This window comes from Artemia sp. Qi Xiang Cuo, chromosome 20, assembly GCF_049724085.1.
Source record: "Artemia sp. Qi Xiang Cuo chromosome 20, ASM4972408v1, whole genome shotgun sequence".
NCBI classification, from domain to species: Eukaryota; Metazoa; Arthropoda; class Branchiopoda; order Anostraca; family Artemiidae; genus Artemia; species Artemia sp. Qi Xiang Cuo.
The window spans coordinates 28672823-28686267 of NC_142813.1; positions in this window are offsets into that span (position 1 = coordinate 28672823).

Consider the following 13445-nt stretch of genomic DNA (forward strand, 5'->3'; position numbering starts at 1 on the left):
TATCTCTGGATACAAAGAAAAAAGAAAAAAAGAAAAAAAAAATATCCCGTTTAGGGAGAATGTTGTACCCGGATAATTATTAGTACACAATAGGTTTTAGATATTACGTCATGTCACTTATTACGTCATATATGGTTATTAGTAGATAATCGGTAAAATATTCGTTCTTTATTATAAAATCTTAACTATAGTGAAGTTGCCTATGCAAGTTAGTATAGGGAAGAGTTCGATCTTTATTATAATTTTCGTTAAACTGACAACATTTCTTTTGGATATTGCTATGAAGCTTTGCCAAAGCATTTCTAGCCGACTTTTCAACAGTATCCGCTCTTCCAAAGAGAATTTTAATCTGTAATTTTGAATACTTTTCGTGATCCCGATAAAACATGCGTAAAATGTTTCTCAATTTACAAAGATCAGCCTGCATTTTTGCCATCTTCTTGTATTTCTGAATGTAATTTTTCCCTTTGTCCTTATGCGTTCTTCGGTACAACCTCGCAGAGAATTTAATTTTTTCATTATAGCTTTTGTCACCCCAGTATCTACCCATTATTCTGGTAGCAACTTTTTTCTTATGTTTGTTTCGGTAATCTATATCGTTATCATACCGTTCCTTGCTCTTTTGTTTGGCTGTCTCAATTTTCCCTTCTCGATACCCCTGATCCGTAAGATACCTCTGTTTTGCTCTGTCATATTTCATTTTCTTAAAACCTGGATCACAAGACATCTTAGTAGCAATCCTTACGCGTGCTCGAGCCTTATTGCGTTCGGTGGCATTTTTATCTCTTTTAAATAAACTTTTCTGATATTTCAGGATGTTAGCTTTTTTTTTTGTAGTAAAGTTTTTTATTAGTAGAAATTTGGATTGCTCTATTTTGATATTGTTTTTGGTTATTCTTTCTTTTTTTCCACTCGCGTGAGACCATATTTTTTCAAGATTTAAAATTATTAAGCACACAAAATCCCGTGTCGAGTATCTAAAACTTAGCATAAAAAAAAACTAATTTTAAAATTTTCAGGTATTTATCTTGTTTGAATTACTAAATTATTATTATTGTTTAGACACCATAGATATTTTTGCAGTTTACATAATAAGTTTAGCGATTCTGGACTGAAAACTAAAATAATTGCAATTATGAGACAATAATATGGAGATATGTACTTTACGGGTTACAAACCAAAAAAGTTTGGTTCCAGGATACAATAATAAATTTGAACTGAGTTGAAAAAAATTTTCTTCCAGGAGACAAAAAGCAAAACTAATTTTAGAATTTTCATGTATTTTTGTTGTTTAAATTAAAAAATTACTATTACTGATTAGGCATCATAAATATTTTTGCAGTTTACATAATAATTTTAGCGATTAAGCCAAAAAAGAAAATTTTGGTTCCAGGAGTTTCGGTTACTATTAAGACAAGTAGCTATTATTACTATAGAGTTCATTACCATGAACTGTTTTATTGCTTCAAAATTCAATTATCTTTGAAAAGACTGCAGCATGAAAATACATCAAAAATGCAATTTTTTTGACAAAATTGATTCTACTTTAAAAAGTATTTTATTTTTAATTACAAAAGTGACTAGATGTTGCAATTGCCTTTAAAATGAGCTATTATACAACTCTCTATGATTTTCCAGTGCCCAGCTAGCTGAGCAGGAAAAAAAGCGGAAAGAAAAAAATATCTCGTTTGTGGAGAATAACGTGGTAAAAGTCTATTTTCTTGATTTTCAAGCCAATATATTTTCTTTGTTATTCAAGCCAAAGGGCGGTAAGTTTCCTTTATAGAGGATTCGGACAAGGCGGTTCTAATGGTGTACTTTTTGTTTTGATCTGACTCTTTTTTTAGGAGTTGGGGGGTTTTATATTTCTTAACATTGGAGGTGATCGTCTCTTACTAGGTTGCTAGCTACCGCTGCAACCCGGATTTTTAGGACTATATGGGTTTTTATATTTCTTAACATTGGACGTGATCGTCTCTTACTAGGTTTCTAGCTACTGCTGCAACCCGGATACTGTGAATCAGTTACCACTTGGGTTTTCTTTTATGCTATATCATTACAAACAGGAAAAAGCCTACGGCTTTTTCTTCTTTGAAATAGTAAGAGACGAACCTCAAGTAACTACCCCTGGAGCCACCATTTATCAGTTACTATGGATGAGAGATCGTTCTTTGCTGTAAACCCGGATAATTGACAAACACCATTTATGATGAGCTACATTCTTCCTTTATGTAACTACACCTGGAAGCACCATATATCAGTTAGTATGGGAGAGAGATCGTTCTTTACTGTAACCAGTGTCAAGCTATCTGTGGAAAATAAAGAAGGAAAAAAATATGCCGTTTAGGCAGAATGTTGTAGTAGCCGCCACTTTTCTTGATTTTCAAGCCAATATATTTCCCTTGCTGTTCAAGCCAAGCGCTAGCGCGCTGCCTATGATTACAAACAGGAAAAAGCCTACGGCTTTTTCTTTTTTGAAATAGTAAGAGACGAACATCAAGCAATCAAGCAGCTAACTAAGTCCAATTTATGCAGCGGTATGTTATTCCAATGATCGTCTTTTAATGTAAACTCCTTTGTTAGGAACTATGGGTTTTTATATTTCTTAACATTGGACGTGATCGTCTCTTACTAGGTTGCTAGCTACCGCTGCAACCCAGATTAGACGTAATCCTCTCTTGCTATGTTGCTAGCTACCGCTGTGACATGGATCTTAAGTGATAATATCTTAATATTTCAATTACTATGGGCTAGAGTTTTTTCTTTACTATAATCACCCAGTTGGCTTGAGTTCAATTTCCGCATGGGAAATTTTTACTTATGATGATTTCTTAAGGAATATAATTAGAATTTCTTAATGTAATAAAAATAATTTGCTTTAATTACAAAAGGTTTTTAACCCCATTAATGTCCTTTAAAATGAGCCATTGAACAACTCTCTACGATGTTCCAGTGCAAAGCTTTCTTTTGAATTACTAACCTATACTATAATTAAGTGGCGTATAAAATTTAGTATAGGCAAGAAGTCGTTTTTTACTCTCTCAATTTTTACTTCTCGATACGCCTGGTCGGTTGAATACCTTTGCTTTTCTCTTTTCAAGATACTATCTCTGTTGTTTGTGTAGTACTGTTTTTTCAAATTGCATATAGCTTGCTTCGATCTAACCATTATTCTAATCAAGAATGAGAGAATTTACATCTTTGTCTTTCTTAAGTAGTAATTATGACGTCACGGCGTAATAATTTTATTGACGTCATGGCGCAATGATATTATTTCATGACGTCATCAGAAACAACAATATAATTTCGTGTTTTTCTATTCACGTCATAGCTCTAATATAAAGCTATGACGACATTCATTATTTATCTAGTAGGGTTTCAGACAAGGTAGTTCTAATGATGTACTTTTGTTTTGATCTTACTCTATTTTTAGGAGTTTTGGGTTTTTATATTTCTTAGCATGGGACTGATCGTCTCTTACTAGGTTGCTAGCTACTGCTGCAACCCAAATTATAAGAGGCAGCCTGGCCGAGTGGTTCAAGACACTGGTGTTAGCCACCAGTCTCTTCGAAGGCGTGGGTTCAAATCTTACCGCTGGTATACGATTATGTTTGAAAGACTGCAGTGTGAAAAGACATCAAAAATGCAGTTTTTGGTGGAAAAACTTATTCTCTTTTAGAAATAATTTATTTTAGTTACTATACATTTTTAACCCAATTAATTTCCTTTAAAATGAGCTATTGAACAACCCTCTACGATGTTCCAGTGCCAAGCTATCTGTGGAAAAGAAAAAAGAATAAAGAAAAAAATATCCCGTTTGTGGAGAATAACGTGATAAAAGTCTATTTTCTTGATTTTCAAGCCAATATATTTTCTTTGTTATTCAAGCCAAAGGGCGGTAAGTTTCCTTTATAGAGGATTCGGACAAGGCGGTTCTAATGGTGTACTTTTTGTTTTGATCTGACTCTTTTTTTAGGAGTTGGGGGGTTTTATATTTCTTAACATTGGAGGTGATCGTCTCTTACTAGGTTGCTAGCTACCGCTGCAACCCGGATTATTTTTGTTAATTACAAAAAAATTTCTATATACAGCAGTTTCCTTTAAAATAAGCCATTACAAGCTCTTTATTATGACCACGAACTGTTTGATTTGATACTTCAGTTAAAATGAGCTATTATACAGCTCTCTGTGATTTTCCAGTGCCCAGCTGGCTGAGGAGGAAAATCAAGCGGAAAGAAAAAAATATCCTGTTTGTGGAGAATAACGTGGTAAAAGTCAATTTTCTTGATTTTCAAGCCAATATATTTTCTTTGTTATTCAAGCCAAAGGGCGGTAAGTTTCCTTTATAGAGGTTTCGGACAAGGCGGTTCTATCTAGTAAGAACCGCCTAAACAGGAACAAAAAGGTAAAAGGTATAAAGGTATAAAGGTATATTTGTTCTATAAAGGAACAAAGGGCGGTAAGTTTCCTTTACAGAGGTTTCGGACAAGGCGGTTCTAATGGTGTGCTTTTTGTTTTGATCTGACTCTTTTTTTAGGAGTTGGGGGGTTTTATATTTCTTAACATTGGAGGTGATCGTCTCTTACTAGGTTGCTAGCTACCGCTGCAACCCGGAAACTACCGCTGCAACCCGGAAATGTTTTCTATTCACGTCATAGCTCTAATTTAAAACTATGATGTCATTCATTATTTATCTAGTAAGGTTTCAGACAAGGTAGCTCTAATAATGTACTTTTGTTTTGATCTTACTCTATTTTTAGGAGTTTTGGGTTTTTATATTTCTTAGCATTGGACTGATCGTCTCTTGCTAGGTGGCTAGCTACTGCTGCAGCCCAGATTCAAATATATATTATTTATGAGAGGCAGCCTGGCCGAGTGGTCCAAGGCACTGGTGTTAGCCACCAGGCTCTTAGGAGGCGTGGGTTCAAATCTTACCGCTGGTATACGATTATGTTTGAAAAACTGCAGTGTGAAAAGACATCAAAAATGCAGTTTTTGGTGGAAAAATTTATTCTCTTTTAGAAATAATTTATTTTAGTTACTATAGATTTTTAACCAAATTAATTTCCTATAAAATGACCCATTGAACAACTCTCTAAGATGTTCCAGTGCCAAGCTATCTGTGGAAAAGAAAAAAAGAAAAAAAAAATATCCCATTTAGCAGAATGTTGTAGTAGCTGCCATTTTTCTTGATTTTAAAGCCAATATATGTCCCTTGCTTTTCAATCCCAGGGACTGAAAGTTTCCTATACAGGGGCTTCGGACAAGGCGGTTCTATTGGTGTACTTTTGAATTTGATCTGACTCCTTTTTTTAGGAACTATGGGTTTTTATATTTCTTAACATTGTACGTGATCGTCTCTTACTAGGTTGCTAGCTACCGCTGCAACCCGGATTCAAAATTCAAATAACTTTGAAAAGACTTCAGTATGAAAATACATCGAAAATACAATTTTTTTTGACAAATTTGATTCTACTTTAAAAAGTAGTTTATTTTTAATAACAAAAGGCACTTGATGTTGCAATTTCCTTTAAAATGAGCTATTATACAGCTCTATATGATTTTCCAGTGCCCAGCTAGTTGAGGAGGAAAAAAAACGGAAAGAAAAAATATCCCGTTTGTGGAGAATAACGTGGTTAAAGTCAATTTTCTTGATTTTCAAGCCAATATATTTTCTTTGTTATTCAAGCCAAAGAGTGATAAGTTTTCTTTATAGGGGTCTTGGACAAGGCGGTTCTAATGGTGTAATTTTTGTTTTGATCTGACTCTTTTCTTGGGAGTTAGGGGTTTTTATATTTCTTAACATTGGACGTGATCGTCTCTTACTAGGTTGCTAGCTACCGCTGCAACCCGGATCCTTTCAAGCGAGACCATATTTTTTCAAGGTTTAAAATTATTAAGTACCAAATCCCCCTTGTCGAGTATCTAAAACCTAGCATAAAACAAAACTAATTTAAAAATTTTCAGGTATTTTTCTTGTTTGAATTACAAAATTAGTATTATTGGTTTGACAACATAGATATTTTTGCAGTTTACATAATACATTTAGCGATTCTAAACTGAAAAATAAAATAATTTGAATTATAAGACAATAATATGGAGATACTTACTTTACGTTTTACAAACAAAAAAAATTTTGGTTCCAGGATACAATAATAACTTTGAACTGAGATGAAATAAATTTTTCTTCCAGGATACAAAAAGCAAAACTAATTTTTGAATTTTCCTGTATTTTTGTTGTTTAAATTAAAAAATTACTATTACTGATTAGGCATCATAAATATTTTTGCAGTTTACATAATAATTTTAGCGATTAAGCCAAAAATGAAAATGTTGGTTCCAGGAGTTTCGGCTACTATTGAGAGAAGTAGCTATTATTGGTATAGAGTTCATTACCATGAACTGTTTGATTGCTTCAAAATTCAAATATCTTTGAAAAGACTGTAGTATGAAAATACATCAAAAATGCAATTTTTTTTGTCAAAATTGATCCTTCTTTAAAAACTATTTTATTTTTAATTACAATAGGCATTAGATGTAGTAATTTCTTTTAAAATGAGCTATTATAAAGCTATGATTTTCCAGTGCCCAGCTAGCTGAGGAGGAAAAAAAAGCGGAAAGAAAAAAATATCCCGTTTGTGGAGAATAACGTGGTAAAAGTCAATTTTCTTGATTTTCAAGCAAATATATTTTCTTTGTTATTCAAGCCAAAGGGCGGTAAGTTTCCTTAATAGGGAATTCGGACAAGGCGGTTCTAATGGTGTACTTTTTGTTTTGATCTGACTCTTTTTTTTTGGAGTTGGGGGGTTTTATATTTCTTAACATTGGAGGTGATCGTCTCTTACTAGGTTGCTAGCTACCGCTGCAACCCGGATCATCTGTGAAGTGAGATTCAAAGCAAATGTTTAGAGTACGATCGACAAGAGATTTAACAATTGCTCTTTTAACTTCTGGGGGGTGATTGGATTTAAAATGTAGATATCTGTTGTTTTATCTGGGTTTGCTGTAAATTGTTATATCCTGTTTATCAATGCTATAAATTATTAAATCTTTTCCCAGTCATAAGTGAAATCATACTGAATATTCAGTTTATCAGCAAGACTTCTGAAGATATACCTTAGATATTTATAATTTGGAGTTTCTGCAAACTCCAAGTTTCGGCAGTAGTTCAAGTACAAACCCAATTCTGTTGGTATGCTTTCACATAGAGTAGATATGCTGGTGGACTTTTTAGATTTGTATATTTTGTCTAATAAGTCTAATTTTGAAGTGCCTTTTAAGTTTTGCCACGGAAGATCACCCTTCACAAAATGTACCAATACATATCCTAGGGATTCAAGATCATCTCGGCGGCTTTGTTCAAGACCTTCAAGGGCATTTAAAGAAGCATACTTAAGATTTCCTATTTTATACTTATTTTACTTCACTGGTATCGTTAAGATAGAATACTGTCATGTATAGGAAAAACTAGTAAGGAAAACTTTTTTAACGTCTGTATAGTCTTTTATACCCATAGAAAAACTACTTGGATGAATGTTCCCATGGATAAAAAATTTAGAATGAACATATTCTAGTCTTTTCAGCATTTGATCAGCTAGAATCAAGACTGTCTTGAGGTTAAACTTCAGACTACAAGACGTAAACAGTTCTTGTAGTGAAGGTCCTAAAATATTCATTACCAATACGTTGTACTCATTCTCCTGACCACGACACTTGAATGCAAGTACACCATTTTCAGGGTCTTGAAGTGTCTTGGAATTATCGAAGTCACGAATTAGCTCGTTTTTTTACTTAGAGCCCAACTTGATAAGTACATCTTCGTTGCTGTCCATGTCTTCTGCATAGTACGTATGACAAACATCGTTGCGTCGAATTTTTACAACTAGACGATATTTCCCTAAAAGAATAGTTTCATGTTCAGGTGCCTCAAAAACTGCGATTTTATCTAATGCTGGCTCTTTTTTCGTCCCTTTCTTTTGACTCATTTTTTGCATTATAAATCAGACGATATCTTGTCAGTACTTAAAATCATTCTCCTAAAAAATGTGTCCCGGAGTTAGAACGTAGTAAAAAAAAAACTAATTTGTTTTATTTTCAGGGTTTTGCTACTTTTAATTAAATAGTTAGAATTATTGCTCAGACACCATAAATATTTTTGCAATTTGCATAATAACTTTAGCGATCCTGAACTGAGAACTAAAATAAAATAAAATTATCTTATCGAAAGATAAACGTGTAAATATTTTATATTCATTTAATACGTAATATATAATATTTATACACAATCTAATTAAAAGAGGGTCATTCGAAGAACATACCATTGCATATATGGAACTTAGTTAGCTGCTCGATTCCTTAAAAAAAATCTCATTTGTCAACTGAAACTAGAATCATTCCTAAAAATTTTAAATAAAATAATTTTATTTAACTGCAAAGTACAAAAATATGTATGGTGTCTGATCACTAATTTCCATTTTTTAATTCAAACCAGAAAAAAACACAAAATTATAAAATTAGTTTTGTTTTCCTTTTGCTTCAATTAACTCGCTACGCCATTTTTTTACGCCATTAATTTTATATCATCTTAGTTAAAAGTTATTATTGCATCCTGGAAACAAACTTTTTTGGCTTAATTCATAAAGTACGTATCTCTATATTGTTGTCCTATTGTGGTCCTAATAGTGTAATTCTTGTTTTGATCTGAATCTTTTTTCAGGAGTTATGGGCTACTTTAGTTTTTACTATGGGGCGTGATCGTCTCTTAATAGTTAGCGAGCTACCGCTGCATCCAGATTATGGGCTGGAAGTTCGTTCTTTACTGTAAATCATTTTATATTCGTTATTATGAATCTGAAAAACATTTTGGGGGAGGGGGGTTCAAACCCACTAAACCCTTTGGATACGTCCTTGAATGTTATTAATTTACTTTAAAATGATCCATTGAACAACTCTCTACGATGTTCCAGTGCTAAGCTATCTATGGAATATAAAGTTTAAAATAAAACCTTACCACGAACTGTTTGATTGCTTCAAAAATTAAATGTCTTTGAAAAGACAGCAGTATGGAAAGACATCAAAAATACAGTTTTTAGTGGAAAAATTTATCCTGTTTTAAAAAGATTTTTTTTAGTTAGAAAAGGTTTTTAACCCCATTAATTTCCTTTAAAATGAGCCATTGAACAACTTTCTACGATGTTCCAGTGCCAAGCTATCTCTGGAAACAAAAGAAAGAAAGAAAAAAATATCCCGTTTAGGCAGAATGTTGTAGTAGCTGCCACTTTTCTTGATTTTCAAGCCAATGTATTTTCCTTGCTGTTCAAGCCAAGGGACAGAAAGTTTCCTATACATTGGTTTCGGACAAGGCAGTTCTAATGCTGTGATTTTTGTTTTGATCTGACTCCTTTTTTAGGAACTATGGGTTTTTTTATTTCTTAACATTGGACGTGATCGTCTCTTACTAGGTTGCTAGCTACCGCTGCAACCCGGATCTTCTTTGATCTGAATCTTTTTTTAGGAGTTTTAGGTTTTTTTATTGGGTTTTGTTATTTCTTAACATTGGACGTGATCGTCTCTTATGAGGTTGCTAGCTACCGCTGCAACCCGGATTACTCCAATGATCGTTTTTTAATGTAATGTAATACAAACAAGAAAAAGCCTATGGCTTTTTCTTAATTGGAATAGTAAGAGACGACCTGGCTACAGCCTCAATCATGACATCATTGGTCAATCTTTAACATGAAACTTCAGGACTAATTGTGACGGCTGGCTCGTAAGGGTTCAAGCTTGTTAATAAAGTGGTAACAGTAATAAGCTTACAAATACCTGGTCATAGCCGAATGGGTTGAGCGTGAGAGCTATTTTGTAAGAGAGACAAAGCACCCCAAATGTTTCTACCTCTGATGACTAGGCTACCCTATAGCTTCCTAGTTTAGATGAGGAAAATGAGCTACCTCTCTTACAATAAATGCCGAAGCTTTGTAAGTAGATGTTTCTGCAATAAATCCGTATTTCTTGTTACAAAAGGACAAGCCTCGAAAGTTTATTTTGCGTAGGTGGTATAAGAGATACAGACCTCCCACTCGACCACATATATGGAAGGGGGAGGGGTACCCACCCCTCCTCGCGAGCCGCGATGGTGCATCCCCTGCGGCCCCTCCCGTTCCGGTAGGCTTACGGTAAGCCAGGAGGAGGGTTGCGCACACAACCGTGACGCGGTGTAATTAGGTCTCCATTGGCGCGCTATAGTGAACGTGTCACGATACTAAATACATTCAAGAGTAACCTCGTCATGAATCTGAAAGCGTAATATAAACATGAAATCACTAAACATTTAACAAATATTATAAAACTAATATGTTATAATTTTCTCTGATAAATTAGAATTGAAATATATTTTTTTTCTCTTTACATAGTTATTGAATTCAAAAAAATATCTTAATAAAAACAGAAAATAAATTTATATACTAGGAACAAAATAACTTGTATGTCTAGAAAACTAGAGGTTTGACATTTTCTGCTCTCTGGAATTTTATCCTCCTGAAGAATTATCGTGCCCTGTATGTCCTAGCTCTCTAATTGATGTCTTCTCTACTATATTTTTAAGATCTTGAGCTATAAATGCAAATATATAAATCTTTTCTATGTCTCTTCTTTCGGTCTTCCTTTTCTGCCATATCTAACCTCCTTTTGCGGCCTGCCCTTTTTCTCTCCATTTCATCCAGATTGTCCTTTTTATTGTCCACGATTTCTAATTGTCCCTCGGGTCTAGACTATGAAGGTCTGAAAAGTCATTAGAAATTACTGTACAAATCGAAAATTCTCACGCCACAGACACATCTAATTAAATTATTTTATAAATTTTAATCTTGCTTGATGAAACTCTAATTGTCAATCTTCTGCGTATCTCTTCCTTTTGGTATGTGCTCTGGTTGACACCGCAGTCAAATGTGGTGCAGGTCTCTCTGCGGGGTAGCATGTAGTACTTTAGGTAGGTGGGTGTATTTCACGGGATATATTCAAATTTTTATTTTGTTGGTTGATTTGTATATCGTATTCTTGTACAAAAGAATAAGTATTTTCTTCTTACATATTGAGATATTTTTTTTCATTGTTTATACCAGGATAACGAACATTACCTTGGTAACAGAACATTTTACTACATTAATATTGGTTTTACTATTTCAGTCAACACATTTTTTCTAGTAAAATATACACTGTAAATCGTATTTGTTTTTGTTATTAGTACTATAGAGAAACAATGATTTATGACAATATAAGAGAGTTTATTTGTTGTTTGCCAAGTCGACTTGGTATTATTAATGTGACGGATTAAAAACACAGAAGTAAAGTAATAAAAAACTCCTACCATAGAGCTCCCCCCCGTATATAAAATGTTTCTACCTTTGATGACCAGGCTACCCTATTGCCTCCTAGTTTAGATTAGGAAAATGAGCTCCCTCTCGTACAATAACGGCCTAAGCTTTGTAAGTAGATGAATTTGCAATAAAACAGTTTGTAGTGGTAATACAGTAACCGACTATAAAGGGGTGTGATTGGAGGGTTGTTAAGAGAGAAATACCTTCCCATCCGCACAACTCAAGGGAGTTGATAGGGGGTAAACCCCCCTCCCCTCTCCAATCACTGGTACCTAACAGGAGGTCTCGAAATGTACTGTAGGATCCCGTAATGGAATTAGGATTGGGTCGCTTACCATAATTCCTCGAGGCATTTCTGGCTCCAGTGGCGATCTGTTTCTCTCACAGCCAGAGTCGAAAGCCATGAATTTACCCTGACGGCGTTGGGTCATACAATGGAAGAGAACAAGAAACTAACCAAACTAATGTTTAAACATAGACACTTACGTTTTTCTATTTTTCTCTGAATAAATAGAATTGGAAAAGATATTTTTTTCCATCTTAAGCAAAGTGAATATGCATCTTAAATAAGCTTTGAAGCGTTAACTTGAAAATTGAACTTTAATTCCTACATTAGTTTCTGTCGTAAATGGAAATTTATATATTCCACGTATAGTAAAGGACGACCAACTTAGTCGCGCAAAGACTGACAAGACATAAGATCAGTACTCTACATTCACGAAACAGACCCAACAACTCCCTTGCAAAATAAAACGTACTACAACATGGTTACCACTAATCGTGATGTTGGATCTAACTATTTATATTATTAAGATACCACCCCATTTGCACATCCATAAATCAAAGACCATTACTAAACACAAACTCCGCTGTCGCCGCTAACCTATGCATCGGACACGACCAAGTAAGCTAAAAAGCCCGATGAACCTTACGCAGCACATAAGTACGTTCAATAATTTGATTTCACCTACTATCCAACAGCCTTTGTCGGGGCTCTGCAAGCTCATGTTCGACGCTCAAAAGTTTCTGTTCAGAAAGTTACGATGATATTAATTTTAAATTCGAATTTCTAAGTCTCACTTTGAACTATAAGTCAGCTTCTGCTTAATCCTTCCACTAGTTCTAAAATCTGAACTGGTGAAATAGCGCTCTCGGTAATTATGAAAAACACCATATAAATGTCTTAGAGGGACGTCTTTCTAGTAATGTTTAGTCTCATTAATCAATCTTAAAAACGTCTACTATACAACCTAAACCATAATATCAAGAGGTTTTGAGACACGAATTCAACTCGTGGAGGCTCTTGTTTTATTTTTTCTAATAAAAGATATAATAGGCTTGTTGATATTAAAATAAGGAAACGGGTTTATTATGAAACGAACCGGCACGCCCCCAATATGTATCTACCTTTGATGACTGCGCTACCCGATAGCTCTCTATTTTATATTAGGAAAATGAGCTCTCTCTCCGACAACAGATGACCGTGCTTTGTAACTATATTATTGGTAAATCAAACTTTATTTTTTGTTAAGAAAATATGCGCCTCGAAGTTGTATTTTAATTTTTTTGGGATTGAGTTTTTACAAATTATTTAGATTTTGTGTGTTCATAAGTCTGTACCCATGGAGATTGGAAAAGTTTATTCTGGGTTTATTGTGTAATATATTTTTAATGTGAAAAAGAGAGAAAAAAATCAACATAATATAACAATGCCAGCAGAATAAAGAGGATCCAGGCGGTCACCCATACAAGTACGCACTATGCTTGACATTGTGTGACTTCCATGATTTGACGACACTTTTTACTACTAACATTTAATTGTTGGGGGACGTAGAAGATTTTTATCATAATATTGGATTTTCAAACCCCACGAAATTAAATACAATGAAATATTTTAGAGTATATACTATATTATTACTTTTTTCATTAGGTTCTAGAGAAAGTAATCAGGTGGAGGCATAGTTTTTAACCAAAATGGATTAATAAAAAATACTGAACTAATAAAAACCGTTTCTTCCCTTTTAGTTCTATTCTATCCTATACGCATTTAAACTCCTATATTCATATAAC